General features: G+C 34.9%; 1 long non-coding RNA gene across 1 annotated transcript in view; it reads left to right on the forward strand.

Annotated features, from left to right (window-relative positions):
• Positions 1-1258: 1258 nt before the first annotated feature.
• Positions 1259-25108, forward strand: part of LOC117064976 — a 110315-nt gene continuing 86465 nt past the window's right edge. Inside the window, exon 1 of the long non-coding RNA XR_004429775.1 lies at positions 1259-1382. This is a non-coding gene — a long non-coding RNA (uncharacterized LOC117064976). The remainder of the gene's footprint in view (positions 1383-25108) is intronic.

Genomic DNA, 25108 nt, shown 5'->3' on the forward strand with positions numbered 1-25108 from the left:
TATATTTTATAGAAACTAGTCTAGTGAAGATCAATACATTTTGAATGTATTCATCTCAGAAAAAGATTGTGAAATAAACATGGATTGCCTATCAAAACAACATATGTTAAACTAGGTTATTTGATGAGGAGGTGTATACTAAATCTTTCAGCTTCTATACGCACCACAGATATGTTAAAATAATATATGATTAAAAAATGCTCTAAATAACAATTAAGTGACCTTTGTGTAGTTGACACCTGTTAATCAGGCAATGGAATGTACTCAGCAGTTTCCTTGTAAAGTTTGCACTGTAATTATTTTATGGAGGACAAAACAAACAAAAAGTGTAAAACTGATGCTACTTATTTTTCCCCATTGAAGGAAGTTCTGCCATATGTTCCATGTTCAGTACACGCAAACAAATTGGTTATTGCTATGCCTGTCTCACTACTCTGCTCACAGAGCCATAGCAAAGCAAATCCATACATGGGGCCTCTTATTCAGGCATTAGATTTTAATATTCATCTAATGTTTTCTAAAAGACCTCCATTCTTGGCCAACTTCTATTTAATATATGTATTTTTTAAATTTTTGAATTGAATGAATACATTTTGATAAGCAAATTAATACTTACTTAAATAAGTAAAACACATGGGAGGCCAGACACAGTGGCTCATGCCTGTAATCCCAATACTTTGGGAAACCAAGGAGGGTGGATCATTTGAGGTCAGCAGTTTGAGACCAGCCTGGTCAATATGGCAAAAACTCATTTCTACTAAAAATACAAAAATTAGCCAGGTGTGGTGGCACACGGCTGTGATCACAGCTACTCAGGAAGCTGAGGCAGGAGAATTGCTTGAACCTGGGAGGTAGAGGTCGCAGTGAGCTGAGATCGCACTACTGTACTCCAGCCTGGGTAACAGAATGAGACTCTATCTCAAAAAATAAACAAACAAATAAATAAAATGTACAGGAAATATTCACTTGAAATACTCAGAATACTAAAAAATCTTAATGATAGGTTGAATACATAAAGATTTTACTTAAATAAAACATATTGATAAAAGTCCTCCATTTTGTTATCTAATTGTAAAATAAAGAAAAATTTCGACAAACTTCAATGCAAGAAAACAGTTTAGGCCAGGTATGGTGGCTCATGTCTGTAATCCCAACAATTTGGGAAGCCAAGTCAGAAGATTGCTTGAGGTCAGGAGTTCAAGGCCAGCTTGGGCAGCACAGTGAGACCTCTTCTGTACTAAAAATTCGAAATCCTTAACAAAATATTAACTAACCAAATCCAACAACATTACAAAAAGAAAATTCACCATGATCAAGTGGGTTTCATACCAGGGATCCAGGGATGGTTTAACAAATGCAAGCCAATAAATATAATATACCACGTAAACAGAATTAAAAACAAAAATCACATGATCGTCTCAATAAATGCAGAAAAAAGCGTTGGACAAAATCCAGCATCACTTTATGATTAAAACCTTCAGCAAAATCGGCATGCAAAGGACATACCTTAATGTAATAAAAGCCTTCTATGACAAACCCACAGGCAACATAATACTAAATGGGGAAAAGTTGAAAGCGTTCCCTCTGAGAAGTGGAACAAGACAAGGATGTCGACTCTCACCACTCCTCTTCAACGTAGTACTGGAAGTCCTAGATAGAGCAATGAGACCAAGAGAAAGAAATAAAGGGCATCCAAATCAGTAAAGAGGAAGTCAAACTGTCCCTGTTTGCTGATGATATGATCATTTACCTTGAAAACTAGAACTGGTAAAAGAATTCAGCACAGTTTCTGGATACAAGATTAATGTACACAAATCCATAGTTGTTCTATACACCAACAGCAACCAACTGAAGAATCAAACCAAGAACTCAACCCCTTTTACAATAGCTGAAAAAGAAATACTTAGGAATATACCTAACAAAGGAGTCAAATGAATTCTACCAGGAAAAGTACAAAACACTGCTGAAAGAAACCACAGATGACACAAACAAATGGAAACACATTCTATGATCATGGATGGATAGAATCAATATTGTGAAAATGACCATGCTGCCAAAAGCAATCTACAAATTCAGTGCAATCCCCATCAAAATACCACCATCATTCTTCACAGAACTACAAAAACAAACAAACAAACAAAAAAAAAACTTCTAAAATTCATATGGAACCAAAAAAGAGCCTGCCTAGCCAAAGCAAGACTAAGCAAGAAGAACAAATCTGGAGACATCACACTAACTGATTTCAAACTACCCTATAAGGCCATAGTCACCAAAACAGCATGGTACTTGTATAAAAATAGGCACATATACCAGTAGAACAGAATAGAGAACCCAGAAATAAACCCAAATACTTATAGCCAACTGGTCTTCGACAAAGCAAAAAAACATGAACTCGGAAAGGACACCTTTTTCAACAAATGGTGCTGGGATAATTGACTAGCCACATTTAGGAGAATAAAACTGATTCCTCATCTCTCACCTTATAAAAGATTCAACCAAGATAAATTAAGGGCTTAAATCTAATACCTCAAACCATACAAATTCTAGAAGATTCCATTGGAAAAATTCTTCTGGACATTGACTTAGGCAAGGATTTCATGACCAAAAACCCAAAAGCAAATGTAATGAAAACAAAGATAAATAGCTGGGACCGAATTAAACTAAACAACTTTTGCAAAACCAAAAGAACAGTAAGCAGAGTACACACACAACCCACAGAGTGGGACAAAAGCTTCACAATCTGTACATCTCATGAATGACTAATAACCAGAATCTAGAACAAACTCAAACAAATCAGTAAGAAAAAAAAAAGTCTCATCCAAAAGTGGGCTAAGGACATGAAATTGTCTTTTAAGAATAGACAATTCTCAAAAGAAGATATTGGCCAATAAACATACGAAAAAATGCTCAACATCATTAATGATCAGGGTAATGCAAATCAAAACCACAATGTGATGCCACCTTACTCCTGCTAGAATGGCCATAATCAAAATATTTTTAAAAAGTAGATATTGGCATAGATGTGGTGATCGGGGAACACTTCTACATTGCTGGTGAGAATGTAAACTAGTACAGCCACTATGGAAAACAGTGTGGAGATTCCTTAAAGAACTAAAAGTAGAACTACCATTGGACTCAGCAATTTCACTACTGGGTATCTACCGAGGGGAAAATAAGTCATTATTTGAAAACGATACTTGCACACACATTTATAGCAGCACAACTCATAATTGCAAAATCATGGAACCAACCCAAATGCCCATCAATCAATGAGGAGATAAAGAAATTGTGGTATATATATATACAATGAAATACTACTTAGCCATAAAAAGGAATGAGTTAACAGGATTTGAAATGACCTAAATGAGAATGGAGGCTATTATTCTAAGTGAAGTAACTCAGGAATGGGAAACCAAACATTGTATGTTCTCACTGACATGTGGGAGCTAAGCTATGAGGACGCAAAGGCATAAGAATGATACAATGGACTTTGGGGACTTGAGAGGAAGAATGGAAGGGGGTGAGGGATAAAAGACAACATATATTGTGCAGGGTATACTGCTTGGGTGATGGGTGCACCAAGATCTCACAAATCACCACAAAATAACTTACTCATGTAACCTAATACCACCTGTACCCCAATAACTATGGAAAAATTATATAGATTATATATATATATATATACACACACACATACATATTTACACAAATTTAAAATAAATAATAAAATTAAAAAATAGCAAGGCAAGGTGGCGTTTAACTGTAGTCCCGGCTTTTCAATATGCTGAGGCAAGAGGACAGCTTGAGTCCAGTAGGCCAAGACTGAAATGAGCTATGATTATACCACTGCATTCCAGCCTGGGTGACAGAGTGTGACCCTGTCTCTAGAAGAGAGGGAGAAAAAGGAGGGAAGGATAAAAGAGAAAGGGGTTGGGGATGAAACCAACAATTTAAACCAGCAATTTTAGGTGGCTGTAAATTTATTATGGATTATCACTGTAAAGCAAATAACATTTATTTACATTTTTTTGCTAAGAAATTTAGGAATTTTTATTTACATTTATTTGCTAAGGAATTTAGGCAAGCAAATAATATTTATTTGCTTTACACTTATTCTAATCTGCATTAAGGGTTGCTATGCTTTTAATGTGTTCATTTCAAAACTCAGGTGTTAAAACTTTATGGCCAAGGAGGTGGAGCCTTTAAGATGTGATTAGGTCGTGAGGGGTCGTCCCTCATGAATGGGATTTGGAAGCTTCAGGCAGCAGCAGTGCTGGGCTTGCCTGCCTTGTGCCTCTGCAATGTAAGAACACCCCTCCAGAGGATGCAGCAACAAGGATGCAGTGTTGGGCTTGCCTGCCTTGTGCCTCTGCAATGTAAGAACTCCCCTCCAGAGGATGCAGCAACAAGGCGCCATCTTGTAATCACAGAGCAGTCTTCAGCAGACAACTGAAGGTGCTGTCCTCTTGACCTTGTACTTCTCAGTTTCCAAAACTATGAGAAATAAATGTATTTTCTTTAAAAATTACCCAGTCTACAGTGTTTTGTTATAGCAGCACAAGTAGAGTAAGACAAAGACAGAGCCTCACGTTAATTTGTGGTAAATTAGAGTAAAATTCCACAAGAATTCAAATTGTAATAACGTGTCATTAGCGCACTAGTCCAGTTCTCAAGAGATCAGGCTAACGCTCTTATCTTGGAGAAATATTGAGAGAAACACAGGATGAGAAGACAATACCAGGACATTTGTTTATGAGAACCTCATCTTGACTGATCATGAGGCAGTAGGTTGCCCCCAGATTCCTGAGAGGTACATTTTGAAGTGAGAAGACTATTGATTTTATTGTTTCAATGCAATCTCTCTGGAAACTTACAATTGGCTCCAAATTACTGTAAATTTCCTGGATCATTCCCTGTTGGTGTCCTGGAAGCTTCACCTAGCCACAGTAATCAGAATCATTTGGATCTCTCAATGGGACTTCTGGAACACTTTGGAATGCCTGAGGTGTCTCTAATTATGTTTTTATTCTCAACAAGTCACAAAGAAGAATTTTAAGGAAATTTCTTTTTTTTGGATCTCACTTATTTAAATAGGGCCCAATACATTAAGAAGAGAGCTGAGAGGTAAGACACTATTTAGAACAGTTACCTAGGTTATCTTTGATTCTAAGAAATACAGCATGAAAATTACATACACATAGAGTTTGATTTAAAATAACCATTGCAATATTGAGACTATGTTGAAATATACCTGGATGTAATTACTGCTGTACACTGTTATTAAAATTCATGGCTGAGAGACTGACAACTTCTGCAAATATTGTATACAAAAGTCAAATACTTTATAGAAATGGATTACTTCTACAAAGTATCTCATTCCTGATTTTCTATGCATTTTTATGATTCAAAAATCTTTAAAATGATAAAATGGGTAGACATTGTGAGATTATTTTTGAAAATTTATTTTTCTTGTATATAGGGAAAGTGTACAGCTTGATGTTACTTACACATACAAGCAAATTAACACATAATGATCTCTGTTTGTAATATGAATACCTAAAATATACTCTTATTAGCAAGTTTGCAATACATAATAAATATTATTAACCATATATTAACCATAGTCTTCCTGCTGGATAATTAGATCTCCAGACTCTTTCATCCTACTTAACTGTAAGTCTGTGCTCTTTGACCTACATTTCTCTTTTTTTCTCTCTCTCTCTAATCCTGATAACCAACATTCTAAATTCTCTTTTCATGTATTTGAGTTTTTTTTAAATTCCCCGTATGAATGAGATAATAAATTATTTGCATTTCTGTGTCTGGCCTGTTTTATCTAACATATATGAAGTCCTCCAGTTTCATCTATGTTGTAGCAAATGAAACCGAATAGTATTCATATGCAATTACAATTTCCTAATCCATTCATCTCTTGATGGGTGCTTCGGTTAATTCCATATTTGGTGGTTATGGGTGATACTGAAATGAGCATACAAGTGCAGACATCTCTGTGAGGTGCTGATTTTATTGCCCTTGTATATATACCCAGCAAAACGATTACTAGATTATATGGTAGTCTTATTTTTAATTTTTATTTTTGAAGAGTTTCTATGCTCTTTTCCATAATGACTGTGCCAATTTACACTCCCACCAACAGTGTACAACATTTGCCTTTTTGCCACACTCTAGCCAACACTTGTTCTTTTCAGTCTTTTAGATAACCATTCCAACAGGTGTAAAGTAATATTATATCCCATTGTGATTTTGATTTTTCTGATGGTTAGTGATGTCATCACTCATCATTAGTGAGCACTGTTTGTGTATCTGTTGGCCACTTTTCTGTTTTCTTTGCTAATGTGTATATACAGGTCCTTTGCTCATTTTATAAAAGAGCTACTAGGTTTTTTTCTTTGGGTGTTTTTGTTTTTTCTATTGAGTTGTGTAAGTGTTTTATATACTTTAGATATTAATCTCTTATTAGCTACATGGCTAAAAAATATTTTCTCTTAATCTGTATACCCCTTTTTAATTGAAAAGTAGAATTCTCACTTCTTGGACATAGTAGAAAGAAAAGTGTTTGAAGATTTGAGTCAAACATATTTGATTTAAAACCCGAATTTAGTCATGTTCAAGTTAAGGAATTTAGGCAAGCTACTTAAACTCTTGAGAATTCATCTATAAAACAGAGATAAAATAAAATTACAGAGTTATTGCTAGGAATTGTAGAGAACATAATTACAGAGGGACAATTGCAAGGCTGTGAACCTTAACAATAGAGAAATGTGGCAAATAACAAAAAATACACAGTGTTACAACCTGAACATCATGTGACTGTCTTGTATAATGTACCAATAAGACCCAACACAACCATTTTGAATACATAAGATTATAAACTCTGAAAATTCTATTTATAAAGCTGTCTTACATTTATTTACTCTTTAGAGTTTTACATTACAGTGTGTACATATATTGTAGCCCTTTATATTTCAGATTTATCTCCATGCCTCTAACCACATGTGAATTCTTGCATTAGAAATGTTTCCTAGGCACCTTACTACCTGTCTCATAATGGCTTGCTGTACTTCACTTAAGGTTATAGACCATTAAAAACTACTATTTGTGTTGATTTACAGTAGGGATAACTTGATTTTATCCTTAATGATATACACGTGTCATAGAATAAACAAAAAAGTATCTTTGAATTTTATTGATTAATGTGATATTTTAATGTTTGTGCTCCATCTATTTTATGATATGTATTAATGAAATATTGTTTCTCAAAAACCTAGCAAGCACATATTTTTTGTCCATCTGTTATTAAGAAGAAAAATAGAGTAAATAGGAATCACATTAGCAGGAAAAATTAGTTTCTATATAAATTAGTATTTTAATCTCAGCAGAGCATAGATGAAAAAAGAATGTTCAATGTTGATCAGTTACATTTCTATTAATATTATTTTTTGATGCCACCATAACCCAATTTGTGGCCATTGTGGACCAAAGATAAGATGCTAAAATGGGCTATTTTAAACAAACACCTTATATGATTTTTTTAAATATATATATTTTTTATTATACTTTAAGTTCTAGGGTACATGTGCATAACGTACAGGTTTGTTACATATATATACTTGTGCCATGTTGGTGTGCTGCACCCATCAACTCATCAGCACCCAACAACTCGTCATTTACATCAGGTATAACTCCCAATGCAATCCCTCCCCCCTCCCCCATCCCCATGATAGGCCCTGGTGTGTGATGTTCACCTTCTCAAGTCCAAGTGGTCTCATTGTTCAGTTCCCACCTATGAGTGAGAACATGCAGTGTTCGGTTTTCTGTTCTTGCGATAGTTTACTGAGAATGATGGTTTCCAGCTGCATCCATGTCCCGACAAAGGACACAAACTCATCCTTTTTTATGACTGCATAGTATTCCATAGTGTATATGTGCCACATTTTCTTCATCCAGTCTGTCACTGATGGACATTTGGGTTGATTCCAAGTCTTTGCTATTGTGAATAGTGCCACAATAAACATACGTGTGCATGTGTCTTTATAGCAGTATGCTTTATAATCCTTTGGGTATATACCCAGTAGTGGGATGGCTGGGTCATATGGTACATCTAGTTCTAGATCCTTGAGGAATCGCCATACTGTTTTCCATAATGGTTGAACTAGTTTACAGTCCCACCAACAGTGTAAAAGTGTTCCTATTTCTCCACATCCTCTCCAGCACCTGTTGTTTCCTGACTTTTTAATGATTGCCATTCTAACTGGTGTGAGATGGTATCTCATTGTGGTTTTGATTTGCAATTCTCTGATGGCCAGTGATGATGAGCATTTTTTCATGTGTCTGTTGGCTGTATGAATGTCTTCTTTAGAGAAATGTCTGTTCATATCCTTTGCCCACATTTTGATGAGGTTGTTTGTGTTTTTCTTGTAAATTTGTTTCAGTTCTTTGTAGGTTCTGGATATTAGCTCTTTGTCTGATGAGTAGACTGCAAAAATTTTCTCGCATTCTGTAGGTTGCCTGTTCACTCTGATGGTAGTTTCTTTGCTGTGCAGAAGCTCTTTAGTTTAATTAGATCCCATTTGTCAATTTTTGCTTTTGTTGCCGTTGCTTTCGGTGTTTTAGATATGAAGTCCTTGCCTATGCCTATGTCCTGAATGGTATTCCCTAAGTTTTCTTCTAGGGTTTTTATGGTATTAACTCTAACATTTAAGTCTCTAATCCATCTTGAATTTATTTTCGTATAAGGAGTAAGGAAAGGATCCAGTTTCAGCTTTCTACTTATGGCTAGCCAATTTTCCCAGCACCATTTATTAAATAGGGAATCCTTTCCCCATTTCTTGTTTTTCTCATGTTTATTAAAGATCAGATGGCTGTAGATGTGTGGTATTATTTCTGAGGACTCTGTTCTGTTCCATTGGTCTATATCTCTGTTTTGGTACCAGTACCATGCTGTTTTGGTTACTGTAGTTTTATAGTATAGTTTGAAGTCAGGTAGTGTGATGCCTCCAGCTTTGTTCTTTTGACTTAGGATTGTCTTGGACATGTGAGCTCTTTTTTGGTTCCATATGAACTTTAAAGCCGTTTTTTCCAATTCTGTGAAGAAACTCATTGGTCGCTTGATGGGGATGGCATTGAATCTATAAATTACCTTGGGCAGTATGGCCATTTTCACAATATTGATTCTTCCTATCCATGAGCATGGTATGTTCTTCCATTTGTTTGTGTCCTCTTTTATTTCACTGAGCAGTGGTTTGTAGTTCTCCTTGAAGAGGTCCTTTACATCCCTTGTAAGTTGGATTCCTAGGTATTTTATTCTCTTTGAAGCAATTGTGAATGGAAGTTCATTCCTGATTTGGCTCTCTGTTTGTCTGTTACTGGTTTATAGGAATGCTTGTGATTTTTGCACATTAATTTTGTATCCTGAGACTTTGCTGAAGTGTCTTATCAGCTTAAGGAGATTTTGGGCTCAGACAATGGGGTTTTCTAAATATACATTCATGTCATCTGCAAACAGGGACAATTTGACTTCTTCCTTTCCTAACTGGATACTCTTGATTTCTTTCTCTTGCCTGATTGCCCTAGACAGAACTTCCAACACTATGTTGAATAGGAGTGGTGACAGAAGGTATCCCTGTCTTGTGCCAGTTTTCAAAGGGAATTTTTCCCGTTTTTGCCCATTCAGTATGATATTGGCTGTGGGTTTTTCATAAATAGCTTTTATTATTTTGAGATACGTTCCATCAATACCAAATTTATTGAGCGTTTTTAGCATGAAGGGCTGTTGAATTTTGTCAAAAGCCTTTTCTGCATCTATTGAGATAATCACGTGGTTTTGTCTTGTAGTTGAGTGGTTTTGATTGAGTTTCTTAGTCCTGAGTTCTAGTTTGATTGCACTGTGGTCTGAGAGATAGTTTGTTATAATTTCTGTTCTTGTACATTTGCTAAGGAGTGTTTTACTTCCAATTATGTGGTCAATTTTGGAATAAGTGTGGTGTGGTGCTGAGAAGAATGTATATTCTGTTGATTTGGGGTGGAGAGTTCTATAGATGTCTATTAGGTCCGCTTGCTGCAGAGATGAGTTCAATTCCTGGGTATCCTTGTTAACTTTCTGTCTCGTTGATCTATCTAATGTTGACAGTGGAGTGTTGAAGTCTCCCATTATTATTGTATGGGAGTCTAAGTCTCTTTGTAAGTCTCTAAGGACTTGCTTTATGAATTTGGGTGCTCCTGTATTGAGTGCATATATATTTAGGAGAGTTAGCTCTTCCTATTGAATTGATCCCTTTACCATTATGTAATGTCCTTCTTTGTCTCTTTTGATCTTTGATGGTTTAAAGTCTGTTTTGTCAGAGACTAGAATTGCAACCCCTACTTTTTTTTTGTTCTCCATTTGCTTGGCAGATCTTCCTCCATCCCTTTATTTTGAGCCTATGTATGTCTCTGCATGTGAGATGGGTCTCGTGAATACAGCAGACTGATGGGTCTTGACTCTGTATCCAGTTTGTCAGTCTGTGTCTTTTAACTGAGCATTTAGTCCATTTACATTTAAGGTTAATATTGTTATGTGTGAACTTGATCCTACCATTATGATATTAACTGGTTATTTTGCTCATTAGTTGATGCAGTTTCTTCCTAGCCTCGATGGTCTTTACATTTTGGCATGTTTTTGCAATGGCTGGTACTGGTTGTTCCTTTCCATGTTTAGGGCTTCCTTCAGAGTCTCTTGTAAGGCAGGCCTGGTGGTGACAAAATCTCTTAGCATTTGCTTATCTGTAAAGGATTTTATTTCTCCTTCACTTATGAAACTTAGTTTGGCTGGATATGAAATTCTGGGTTGAAAATTCTTTTCTTTAAGAATGTTGAATATTGGCCCCCACTCCCTTCTGGCTTATAGAGTTTCTGCCGAGAGATCTGCTGTTAGTCTGATGGGCTTCCCTTTGTGGGTAACCTGACCTCTCTCTCTGGCTGCCCTTAAGATTTTTTCCTTCATTTCAACTTTGGTGAATCTGGCAATTATGTGTCTTGGAGTTGCTCTTCTGGAGGAGTATCTTTGTGGCGTTCTCTGTATTTCCTGAATTTGAATGTTGGCCTGCCCTACTAGGTTGGGGAAGTTCTCCTGGATGATACCCTGAAGAGTGTTTTCCAACTTGGTTCCATTTTCCCCCTCACTTTCAGGCACCCCAATCAGACGTAGATTTGGTCTTTTTACATAATCCCATACTTCTTGCAGGCTTTGTTCATTTCTTTTTCTTCTTTTTTTCTTTTGGTTTCTCTTCTTGCTTCATTTCATTCATTTGATCCTCAATCGCTGATACTCTTTCTTCCAGTTGATCGAGTCGGTTACTGAAGCTTGTGCATTTGTCACGTATTTCTCGTGTCATGGTTTTCATCTCTGTCAGTTCATTTATGGCCTCCTCTGCATTAGTTATTCTGGTTATCAATTCTTCCACTCTTGTTTCAAGATTTTTAGTTTGTTTGCGCTGGTTACATAATTCCTCCTTTAGCTTTGAGAAGTTTGATGGTCTGAAGCCTTCTTCTCTCATCTCGTCAAAGTCGTTCTCCATCCAGCTTTGATCTGTTGCTGGCGATGAGCTGCATTCCTGTCTTCTGTGTTGCTCGCACTGGGAGCTGGAGACTGGAGCTGTTCCTCTTCGGCCATCTTGCTCCTCAGACCTATAATTTAACGTAACAGTATTTTTCAACTATTTTGTCCAAGGCACGATGTTAGATAATGGTGATAAAAATATAAATAAGCAATAGTTGCTGACCTGTAGGACAGATTTCAAAAGACATTAATTTAAACAGATACTGGTGATCTAATCAGATAAAGGTTGTTATGAAGGGACATATAAAATTATAAAACTGCATAAGAACACAGCCATTGGAATAATTAACTTGCTTTATCAAAGGGATTCAATAGTAAGAAAGATAAATAATCCTTTAGGATAAAGAATTAATGTAGAATAGAAAAGTACATTAAGGTACAGTTATAATAAGAATTCAGTTATATTCTATCCAGAAATGTTCCAAAATAAATTTGAGAAAAACTGTACATTTCCGTTTATCAGCTTTGAAGTGAAATTTTGGGCCTAAGTACATTATCAGGATAAGCAAAGCAGATAATTTTGCCAAATTCCTAAGGGCAATAAATCCTAAGAATCAGATAGTTAAAAACAGATTTTGTGAACTAGCCTCAGCAGATCATAAAAATGACAGTAATGTTGAAAAATAACAACTTATAGATAACCCTTTCTGAGTCAGTAAATGTGTTATTTTAATATATTTCTAACTTTGATCCATGCTCAATTAATAAAATTAAACATTTTTAAAAATTTTGCATAGTCATTCTTTCTTGTTTTCTATTATATTAATTTGAATAATTTGCTTTCTTCACCTTTTTCTTTTTTGAGAGTTTTTACATTGAAAGAGTTCAAGAGATCTAGGAATACTTTAAGAAATAAATAATTCAAAAAATAAGAACAGACTTATTAAAAAACAGGGTTTATAATAAATACGTGGAGAATGTTGCAAAAAATAAAAAAATTAAATTGTAATTAAAATTATTGAGGAATTTATCTTTTTACATGCAATTTTACTGCTTAATATTTTTTCCTTCAGTAGTTAAAATATGCAAACAGAAATAAATGCCTAAGACAGAAAATTGGTAAACTACCAACAACTAATACCTCTTGCTATATTATGATGGTCAGGCACAAGTGAAATTAAAAATATCGCAATTTCCTCCTAATTAGATCTCCTGGACCTCACCTGTTTCTCCTCTTCATGCTATTTGTGTTAACCAAATTTCATATATTCTTAGGTCTCCTATACATAGTTAATTGAGGGTGTAGATTCATCATTTTGTGTTTAGGTCAATAAGTAATACCTCCGTTATTTTCTCAATTATATGTTGAAATCATTGAGAATTTACTCAAAAGAGCAGTTGGATGATCAAAATATATTTACTGCTGTGTAAATAATTTAAGACAATGTGCCTTACATCTTTTTCAGGTGGAATTCCTGAGAATAAGGATTGGAATTAAAAAGAATCACTTCTCTCATCCTACACACCATCCTGAGACCCAGACAGCCTGCTAAGGAAACGTCAGGTCCTCTGCTTGATGTGAGCCATTGAAAACTGAAATTATGGAACTGGAGAATACCTGCAGTTTGATTCCCAAACAGAAAAATGGGGAGGATGGGGTTGTATTACATGTGCAATTTCTCCTTCCACATCCATGAATGAGAATAGATCATCCCTCCTCTGATGAGATAACTAAACAGGAGGACTGAAGTCAAAGAACATTGTAATACTAAAATTCTATCTATATGAAAACAAAAAATAGGATTAGAAAGAAGTGGTCCCCTGCCCAATAAGAATTGATAGTGGACTATAGACCTTGAGTTTGGGTAGGAAAACCCCATTTCTCCAATAAAAATTGTCTTTGTGAGTTGATTAGCCTCATCAACTGGTGTGATTTGCTGTCTAGTTAATGAGGAAGAAATATGACTATTTCCTCCTAAGACACTCAAGTGGGTGTTTCCTTCCTCCTCCTTTCATTGTGGAAACTCAGAGAATAAATCCCTGTTGTGATTGGGGAGAGGTGATCTCATTGCTGAATTCAAATGTTTTAGTCAATTTAGTTAATTAATTTTTTTAAGAGGTGAGGCCTTACTTGTTGCCCAGGCTGAACTTGAACTCTTGGATGGAAGTAATCCTCTCATCTCAGTCCCCAGAGAAACTAGGACTACACTGCCACCATGCTGGGCTACATCAGAAGTATGTTTGTTTGTTTGTTTGTTTGTTTTTTCTCTCTCTACTGCCACATAATGGATTATCATAGACTTAATAACCTGACACTCATTTATTATCTCTCCATCCTTAGCTTAGAAATCTGAGCAAGCTCCATAGGTTCTCTGCTTAGGTCTGGCAGACTAGATCAAGGTGTTAGCTAGACTGAACTATTCTCTGGAGACTGAGGAATCTGCTTGTAGTTTATTCTAGTTGTTGGCCAAATTCAGTTCCTAGAACTTGTGAAAGTGAGGGTGAAAGTGAGGTCTCTTGTTACTTGCTGGCTGGCAGCGGAGGCTGCTCAGCTGTAAAGCCGACATGCATCGTTTGCACATAACCCCTTCCAGCATCAGATACAGATAATGCTTCAAAGCTCTGCTTTCCTTTTCTACTGCCAGCAAGTGAAAACCCTCTGCTTTTAAGAATCTAGTATGATTAGATTGGGTCTACCTGGGTAATCCAGGTTACACTCCCTAGTTTAAGAGGAACTGATTAGTAATCCTAATTACATTGTCAAGATTCCTTTGCTGTGCAACACTGCACATTAGGGGGCATGATATCTCACTGTTTTCAAAGTTCCCTGAATTAGGGTGGAAAATCTTGGGGACCTGTACATTTTTAGAATCTTGCCTACCAGAAAAAAATGTTAATCACTTCTCCCGTATTCAGTCCTATCCATTTCCCCTGCCTACATGTTGATTTCTGCCTTCAGTGGAACTTGCGTACCTCTGGTTTCTGAAAAACCAACTTTTTCTTCTTTAGCAACTTCATCTGCAGAGAAGTGTTCTCTTTCTCAGCTCTGCTACATCAGTTACCATGCTTTCACTTGCTTTTCACTCTAGAACATTAAGGACATTGCTGTGTTTGTTTCCTGATTGTCTATTCTCTGTTCTTTTATCTATTCCTATAATATACTTTACTTGTTTTCTAAATGTATCAGAGATAAATGTGTCATTCAATCCACCGTATTTAAACAGATGTCCAGATTATTTCCTCCAGGTTGTACTGTGTGGTGATTGGGCAGAACTAATAAACAGTTAACGCAATTGACGATAGAGTACACATAAAGCCAGATAAATTTGGTCTTTTTGGAGTTAGCTTCTGCAAGTGTTGCTTTCAAAGAAATGCAAGTCTGCTGAGAATCTTGAGAAATTTTATAGAGAGAGCGAGAGAAATGCGGGAGGGAGGAAGGAAGGGTAAAAAGAGAAAAAAATAGTGGAAAGAAACAAGGAACACTAGATGTCTCTTTGTCATCCCACATTTCACATTCCTGTGCACAACTTACTCCTACGTTTCATCTTATATGTGAGATTTTCTGAAATCAGAAAATCCTGGACATTGAATCAACCCCAACTTTATGTTCTATTTACGATATTGGTAGAGACATTCTCAGGATGAGCTAAATTTTACAGTTTTCTTTCTTTTTCAAAATTCTAGAACAAATTATAGACTATAACTCTTATCTTACCTTTCTGTAAAATTAATTATTTATTTATATAAACCACATTTACAGAGCTCTTGAAGTGCCTGAATACTATTTTATTATAGGTGCTGGAGATTTTAGAGTAATTATGGTAATGATAACACTAATAACAGAAAAACAATAATTAAGGGAACCATTGCTAGGTATCAAGCATGGTGCTAAGCATTTCATATGCATCATGAAAGGGCTTGAAGTTTCATATGTTGTGCCTAATTGATGAAACAGAGGTTTATTAAGTTCAGCAATTTGCTAAAGGCCAGAAATCTAGGGTTAGATTTGGGCCCCTGACTTAGGTCTGTCACAAAAGTCTATGTTCCTGGTTAAAATAGTAGGCTGAATCATGTTAAGCCAAGAGAATACATTATGAGTTTGAGGCAAAGGACTTAGACTTCAACATAAGTATGTAACAGGGGAATACCCAGAAACTTAGAGGTCAAGAAAAATTAATATAACTTCTCAATTATTTTCATAATGATATGATTTATCTGAATTTCATTACTTTCTAAGGTAAGTCCTAACATTTTTGAAGACTTCATATGTGTTCATAATGAATAATGAAAATAAGTAAGGTAGATTTCAGAAATATGAAGCATTTTTGCCAAGAAAAGGCCTGTGTGGTTACATTAGGAAGCACTGGGTAATAAGGAAGCACCATGAAGGCACTGCGGTGCCAGAGGCATAAAAGGTTGGGACAAGGGCAAATAAATAATGTTGGGTTCCAACAAAGACAAATCTCTTGTAGTATATACTGTCTGTATTCTCTCAATCATCCATTCCCTCATTCTTACTTGCTAACAGAACGATATATTTGAAAAGATCAGTTTCAGGGAAAACTATGAATTATTTAAACCAAACAACCTCTTCGCCTCACTAGTGACTGATTTTGCCATATTAGCCAAATCTTGAGCTGATAAGAAACCAGGTTTAGTGGTGGAGGAGCTACTGGGAGAGGTCTCTTTCCTCTAAAAGAGACATATTCAAAATGGATCCGTCTGTACCTAGGATTATATTGAACGCTTAAGGATGTCAGCTAACCTGAAAATGAAGATCCATACAGTAACAAAACAGAGGGAAGGTAATAATTGCCATCCTTAAGGCTATCAACTGATATAACCATCTCTAATAGTTATCTTTCTTAAATATTGTATTGTGAAATACATTTTCTCAGTGCAAGCTAGTTTGTAACAGCATTAGCTGAACTTGTAGCCAACCATCCTACATGTTACATAGCTCATATTGATATTTGTGGTTTTTCTAACTAGGCTCTGTGTAACTCACAACCTTAAAATACCAAGATGAACTGTATTTCAAACTCTAGTGCAATAACTGACCTGATTGCTCCGTATTTACTACAAAATAAACCAAGAAACAAAGATGGAATGAGTGAGGGGATGAGCTAGCTTGAGTAAGCTAACTCGGCCATAACAACTTGGAATTTATGCTTGGAATTTAGATATATCTGGAATTAGCTGTTTACAGCACATGGATATGCATAAGGGATTTATGATCTACACTTTACTGATTAATATAACTTGTCTTTAAGGTTTCAGGGAATTTGTTCCTTTTCTTTTTTTTTTTTTAAAGTAGGAGTATTTTATTTTTAAAATGAAAAACGTCTGACAACCTGGCTCTAAAATTGCAAACATTCAAATGCATTCCTTTTTTTTTATTTATTTATTTTTTATTTTTATTTATTTTTTTTTTGAAGTTGGTTTAAAGCAAATCAAAGAACTGAGGACTAAACCCCATAATTACTTATCAATAGAAAGTAAAGGAGAAAATGAAAAAACATTTAAATTCTTCTCCTTTAGTCCCCATGCCCTTTGGTCACTGTTTTATTGATGTGTTCCATGTTTTCTTTGACTGATAAGGAACTTATTAGGTGTTCTACTTTCATGTAATCAAAATAAAATATGAGAGGAATCAAAACTCTTCAGTTCAAAACTGATGTTTTATTCCCTTGATTCCAGTTAAGCAAAGTATAATCTAATGCTCTATCAACAGATAGACAGCCATAAATTTTCAATCAGATTATGCATTCATTCATGCAACAGATATTTATTAAATATATCTTTCTAGTTCAGGCATTCTCATAAGTGGTATTAAAGTAAAACGAGAGCGAGAGAGAGAGAAAGAGAACTGTCCCTAACCTCCTCACATTTATATTTTAGAGGTGAACTTTTTTTTAGAGTAAATATTTTAAGGAAGTATTTATGCAGAAAAGTAAAGCAGATAAATGTCATAGCCAAAGCCAGTTATATGAGTGGATATCTGGTATTGGAGAATGACATTTTATACATGATAATGGGAGAAGACCTCACTATAAAGAAAATATTGAGCAGACACCTACGCAAAGGGAGCATGGCAGTCATATAATTACCTGTTTAAAGTATATTGCAAGCAGAGAGGAAAGAAAATGCAAAAATATGGAAACTGATATGGGAACTTGTTTGAAACTTTTCAAAGAGATCACTATGACTGGAGAAGAGTGACACATCAAGAAAGAGGATGAAATCAGAGATGTATTAGAGGACCAGGTATTGTGGGGCATTGTAGGCAATTCACTTCAAAGATGTTTTTATTCAGAGTGAGATGAGAAGTCTATGGAAAGTCTTGCAAAGGGTGTGACATATTTTCAAATGAAGTTTCTGTATGTAATTTTTTCAAGATCATTATTTTTTGCAAGGAGTTGCCGTACGCATAATAGGATGTTTAACAGCATCTCTGGCCTGTACCTGCTAGCTTTTCCCTAATTTTGACAACAAAAGATACTTCCAGACATTACCAAGTATCCCCCATTAAGGGGTAAAATATCCCCTAGTTAATAACCAATGTTTTAACAGGATTACATTTTTAGAAACTCTCTAATGATCTGAGAAACATGAAGGCAATTTGGTAAAGGCTCTTGCTAATAATCAAAAAACACTCTATGGGAGAGTGGAATCATCATAGTAATAAATATAGTGAGATGTGGCTCGATTCTGGGTAGATTTTAAAGTTACAGCCTACAGTAGTTGTTGATGTGCAATAAAAGAGAAAGAAAGGAACAACAATTATTACATGTTTTTGTCTTAGTACCTGTAAAATTGGAGTTGCTGTTTACTAAGGTGGGGAAGGCACAACCAAAGCAGTTTGGGGTTTGACACAGTATCAATCAGGACATATGTTCTGGACCTAATAAGCTTGGCATATCTGTTGAACCTCCAAGTAGTGACGCCCAGTAGGGATTTGGGAAAATTAATGTAGAGTTGAGGAGAGATATCTTGATTGGAGTTATACACTTGGGAGCCATCACTGTAGACACTAAACCTTGTAACTGGGTGAGATGAATCATGCAATGAGTATGACTAATACTGAACCTAGTCAAATGGTAGGCAGTTAGGGAGGTATTGAGAAAGCAAAGAAGACTGAAAAAAAAATTGAGAAGGTAAGGGTGAAAAAATATTGGAAAGGTAAGAGTGAACCCATTGCAAGTAATGTTAGGAAACATGTAATGAAGCCATGAAAATATAGTTTATAGAAGAAAGAAGAGGGAGAAAATTTCTTAAAGAACATGTGAACTTGGTTGCTTTGTTGGTGGGTTAGTGTGATATATATTACAGTGTGCTCCAAACAGACTACAAAGTGAGGAAATAACACATAATTTATGGACAATTCATTTAAAAAGGTCTGCCATAAAAGAGAAGAGGTAGGTGACTGTGGAGAGAAGTAGAATTAAGAAAATCATCTGTGTGTTGGTGTGTGATTTTTGTTTGTTTGTTTGTTTTTTCAAAACTAGGAGGCATTGGAATAGGCTTGCATGTTGAAAGGAATGATTCATTTGAAGGGAGAAACCAGTGCAGACTGAAGGAGAGCAATTGCTGAAGCAGTATACATGAGTAAGCTGGAAAGGATGCAATCTAATGCAGTGGAGAAGGGTTAGCTTCCACTGAAGAGTTCATCTGTGATAAGAGGAGAGAGAACTAAGTATGCGCTTAGCAATAAAGGTAAGTTGGTGTGGAGATTGGAGCACATGAAAGCTCTCTTCTGATTACTTGCATTTTCTTGAGATTGAGAGTAAGGTCTTCAGCTGAGAGACATGTTAGAAAAAAAGCCGGTTGCAGTTTAAGGTGAAAAATGATGTGAAATAGTCATTTAAAGACTAAGGGATTGTTCTAAAAACAGACAATAGGTTTCTTGAGACCAATCAGGACTAAGTTTCTGGTTTTGATATGACTATATGAATGTGTGTAAATATATTCTTTAATTTAAAATATGTTTAGCAAGTATTTTTATATTTAATCTATATGTTATTTGGATTTTTAATTAATCTCCCTGCACATTCATCTATGCCTGTTTATAAATGTCTAGATGATCCTCAAATATAGCTCAGTTAGAACCTTTATTATATTAATCCTAGGCCTAAATATACTTTAATCTGAAAGCATATGACTATCACTTGAGATAATTAATGAGATCACAAAATCTACATGCAAAATATATCTTGAAAGTAAGATGGCTTATAGAAGAAAGGATTATAAAATATGATAAAATTTAGTCATACATTATATAAGCCTCTATCAATCTTCTACAATGTTGTGTCCTAAAGGCATAAGCAAGTCATTCAATAACATGAAACAGGTTATCTCATTATAAGAGCTCTAAGTAGATTTTTTAAAAGTATGAATAACTTTTTTGTGATTAGATAAAGTAATTAATGGAGGATTTTTATAAGAGCTTCATTTGGTAGGTGACATTTGTTCTGGACCTTAAAGAATGAATAGAGTAAGAGTCACAGACATAAGACCCTGGAAAGACATTTTGGGGAGGGTGTGAGGGAAGAACAATTGATTCTAGTTAAAACCACTTCCAAGGTAGGGCAGATAAACAGAACTATAACTACTATAGAGTTTATATTTAAGACATTTCTGAGATATGTGGAAGTTGCCTTTAGACTATGAGCGGCTGACCTTGTTCAAGGTAACCTGGCCAGGAAGAATTCCATAAGCTTTCTCCCTTAGAAAGTTAATTGCATGGAGGATGGACTGAAATGAGGATGACTGGGTACAAGAAGGTCAGTTGGCTGATTCATGCAGTCTGATAGTTCCTGAGGAGTGAATGACGCAGTGAGGTTGTTAGAAAAGCAACCAGTTTAAAGGAAACATTTAAAGACTTTGGTCACCCGCTGAATAGGGAGGAGGGAGTGATAAGTGAGAGAAAGGATAAGTTATATCTCAATAGTCGTCCTTTGAAACTGCTGTCTTATGACTGTCAGTGAACTAGAATTAGAAGATTTAATTAACTTTTAGAAGATTTAATTAGAACATTTAATATTCAAATGACTCATATTCACATATGAATGTGATTAATAAAATAAATGTTTTGATAACAATGAAGATACTCTCTCCACTTATCTCAAAGCAGATAAAACCTAGATAAAAATTTTTGACCTCCTTAATAAATATGTTTAATCAGATTTTTAAGGATTTTCTGATAGTTGCTTGTGAAATGGAGTTGATTTTGGTTGATCATTGGAGAAAAAAAAAAGGTCTGTATTTCTTTCGTTCCGTATGATTCTATGATTTATACTTTTACGTGAATACCCTGATGCTTCTTTATTTCTAGTTCCTACAGTGTCATAGACTTCAGAAAGCGGCAGTTAATAACATAAAAGCCTAGAGCATACAATTTTTTTTTTATTAGCTCTGCAGTTGAGATAGCCAAACTTTCAAAGTAGTAAATCCCTTATCTTTAAAGGGTAAGAGGCTGATAAGGCAGTTCATATACTAAATCCAAGGGCAGCAGATTAAATAGCCTCTGAAAATTAAAAATCACTTTACAATGAACATTCTTATCACAAAGCAAACCATAATAAATAACAGGTCATCTCTTTTCTATTGTAAAGAACTATACATAGTAATTGGGTAAAATTAATTTTGATGAGACTCATGACTATCTTTTCCCTGATGAAATTAGTATAAACTAACAAGATCTGTGAACTGTTAAATTTTGTAAACCACTGAACTAAAATCATCAGATTATTAATTCTATTTACATCCTCAGTTGTAGCTATTTTTTTTAATCACTAAAAATAGTAATACTGCCATAAATAAGTATGCTGTATGCTGCTGAGGATTTATCTCCTTATAGATTTGCATTTAAACAGTCAGACACATTTTTCCCGTTCCTGAATATAAAACTAAGCTAAACAATTGACTTAATTATAATCAAGATATTCTGGCACATTTACCACAAAGAATCCTTTTACATTAATAATAAAAGAAAAGAAATACTTTTGTATGGAACATTCACTCGTGATTTGCAATTTCTTCATATTTTACAGTCATAGTGTAAAATGTGCTAGTGCATGAAATATAATACTTTTTAAAACCAATATAAAATAGAATGAGATTAGAAGAAAACAGAAATTTCCCAAAGAGAAAAATTGTTCTTTGAAAAATAGATTAATTCACAAGAAACTTGTCTTTCTGAACACCAAAAATGAACAAACAAAAACCAAGAGAATGGTCAAAACTCCACAGAAAAAAATTGATGCTGATTTTGATTAATTTATTTTATGGCCTTTGCAGGTTTACTGTTGCAAACTGGAAATTATGCATGCATAACTATACTTATACGCTGATAATCATATGAGTATACCTGTAAACCTTCTATAATTTTTATTTTGAACAAATATTTTTTCATCTATTTTTCATGAACGGTTGCAATTAGATTTTTGATGCCAAAACACAGCAATTGAGTTTAGAAAGGAGCCCATATTCTCTTGGACCTTGAATTATTTCTTCCTACTTGAGAAGTAATTTTCAGCATTAACGTATGTTGCTATGAACTGATCAGAAGTGTTTGAGTCACAGAAATCAGCACAAAAATGCTTTAAACAGCACCAAAAATGCCTCAAAAGGCTTTTGCTACTAAATGAAATGTTAATCATGGAGTAGTGTATTGAGATAGCTTTGTAATATACAGGCATGTATCATCTGATTGTGCTTTGCTTTAATGTGCTCCACTTTTTTGGCACTTTGCATATATTGTGCCTTTTTACAAATTGAAGGTTTGTGGCAACCCTAGGTTCAGCAAGTCTTTTGGCAATAATTTTCCAATAGCATGTGCTTACGTCATATTTGCGTGTTAAATTTTAGTAAGTCTGGCAACATTTTAACCTTTTCTATTATTATTATCTGTCATGATAATCTGTAATCAGTGATCTTTGATGTTACTATGATTATTGTTTTAGCATTCCATGAACCATGACCATGGAAGACAGCAAACTTAATTGATAAATTGTTGGTGTTCTGACTGCTCCACCAACTAACAGCTCCCACATCTCTCTCCTTACCCTCAGGCCTGTTTCCGAAGACACAATAATATTAACATTAGACTAATTGATAACTCCACAATCATCCCTAAGTGTTCAAGTAAAAGGAAGAGTGGCACATTTCTCATAATCTCATTTGAAGTAGTTCCAACTTTCAAGTCTCTTTATTCAAAAAATACATTTTGTAAGGTGATAGTTCCCATAGTGATTCCTCTAATGGATGAGGGCAAAGTTAATTGAAATCCTTCCATTCTATGATTTATACTTCAATAAGAAAGGATTCACCATTGTAGAGGCTATTAAAAACATTTGTGATTCATGGGAGGAAATCAAATATCAACATTTGCAACAATTTGGAAGAAGTTGATTGCTACCCTTATAGATAACTTTGAGAATTTCAGGATTTCAGTAGAGGAAGTATCTGCAGATGTGGTGGAAACAATGAGAGAACTAGAATTAAAAACGGAGTCTAAACGTGTGACTGAATTGCTACAGTCTCATAAAACTTAAACAGATGAGGAGTTGATTCTTATGAATAAGCAAAGAAAATGGTTTCATAAGATGGATTCTACTCCTGATGATGATTCTATGATCATTGTTGAAAGGACTACAAAGAATTTAGAATATTACATAAACTTAGTTGATAAGGCATTGACAGAGTTTGAACAGATTGACTCAAATTTTGAAAGAATGTCTAATGCAAGTAAAATGTTATCAAAGAGCTCTGCATTCTTCAGAGAAATCTTTTATGAAAGGAGGAGTCTGTTGACATAGCAAACTTCATTGTTGTCTTATTTTTAGAAATTGCCATAGCCACTCCAACCTTCAGCAATCACCACCCCAACTAGATAGCAGCCATTATCATCAAGGCAAGACCCTCCACCAGCAAAGATTACAATTCACTGAAGGCTCGGGTGATTGTTAGTATTCTTGAGCAATAAAGTCCTTTTTGATTAAAGTGTGTACTTTTTTAGACATAATACTATTGTATACTTAATAGACTACAGTATAGTGTAAAGATAACTTTTATATACGATAGGAAACCAAATATTTGTGTGACTCACTTTATTGTGATATTTATTGTATTGGTCTAAAACTGGTATCACAATATCTATGGGAAATGACTGTAATATATAGTAGCTATGCATTGTGACCTTGAGTGTTTATGTAGGTATAAATGTGATTTTTTAAAGCAGTGAAGTATGAAAGCAATGCACGTGAGTTAGAAACCTCACTCTAATCCATGTTCTATTGCTTTTATTTTTTAATGGCTGAATTCCTTGTCCTTATGAAATTTCTAAAGTAAAGATAATATAGTGAAGTAAATTGGGTAGAACTTAGACACTCTCAGGTTTTCTTAGCGCTTAACAATCCCATGAAACTCCAAATATGAAATCTGGTAACTTGGGACTCTGGAACGAAAGCATATTTCCAAGTTATATTTGTGACAGGACCACTTAATGAAATATTAAATTATTATTTGCCTTTCCTTGTTTTTTTTCTTCCTGAGGTTACATATATTTGGGATTTGTAATTCTTTGTCCTCCAAGAGTTTGGAGAACCTTCAATTAAATGAACATTTTGTTTTCATAAATGTCCAATGCAGAGAGAGAAGAATACAGGCTGTTCTGGAGCGACTGAAAGGAAGCAGAGAATGTGGGGGAAGTAACTATAAAGTGAGAAATTCCCAATAATAAAGAAAGGACTAACACCTGTGACTCCTACCAGTGATGATGGCACTGATTCCTAGCTGTGCCCTAGAAAGGTAGTAAAACCTCAGCGGGGAATGGTTAAATGGTAAACCCCAAGGTGTTGGACTCAAGTTCATAAGTTTCCAGCCTTGTTTGAAAGTTCCAAGTCTTTTTTATGACATTGAAACAGCTGAGAAATATACAGGTTTTTTTTTTTCCCCCAATTACTTGATGTAAAGATGGAGAAAGCTTCCCATAACACAGTACAATAATAGACAAGATAGAAATTCTCAACAGTTCCATGTTAGGATTTTAGAATTGCACTTGTCTTGACAAAGGACAGGCAGACAGATCAAAAGGTACAGAGTGACAGAATCAAAATTTCAATATGTCTTGCATAATGCAGTCTTAGAACAAGGTGCACACTCACAACTCATTTAACCTTTTAACAATCAAAAGCGCTTAAACATCTGACCCTAAATTACTGTTTAACTTCGTTCTCTTAAAGAACAGTTTAATTATTGAACTTGTTCCAAAATGCTTGAAATAAGTATTTTAATATTATCAAATAGATCTTGTGGTATTTTTTCCTTTCTTCAGCCATTAGGTTTCAAGTATGAACCATAATTCCAAATGTCCATGAATTATCATATTTGCAAGCCTTAAACCAATAGCAAAATAAATTATTTCCCTTCCGCAAATCCTGTCTGGAGTTTTTCTTTATCTTTTTCTTTCTTGGCATACTATTTTCCACCTTTCCAAATGTCCTCATATTATTATGTGCTCACACTTCCAATAGGCAACCAATGATCATT

Source organism: Trachypithecus francoisi, unplaced genomic scaffold (assembly GCF_009764315.1).
Source record: "Trachypithecus francoisi isolate TF-2019V2 unplaced genomic scaffold, Tfra_2.0 Lachesis_group2, whole genome shotgun sequence".
NCBI lineage: Eukaryota > Metazoa > Chordata > Mammalia > Primates > Cercopithecidae > Trachypithecus > Trachypithecus francoisi.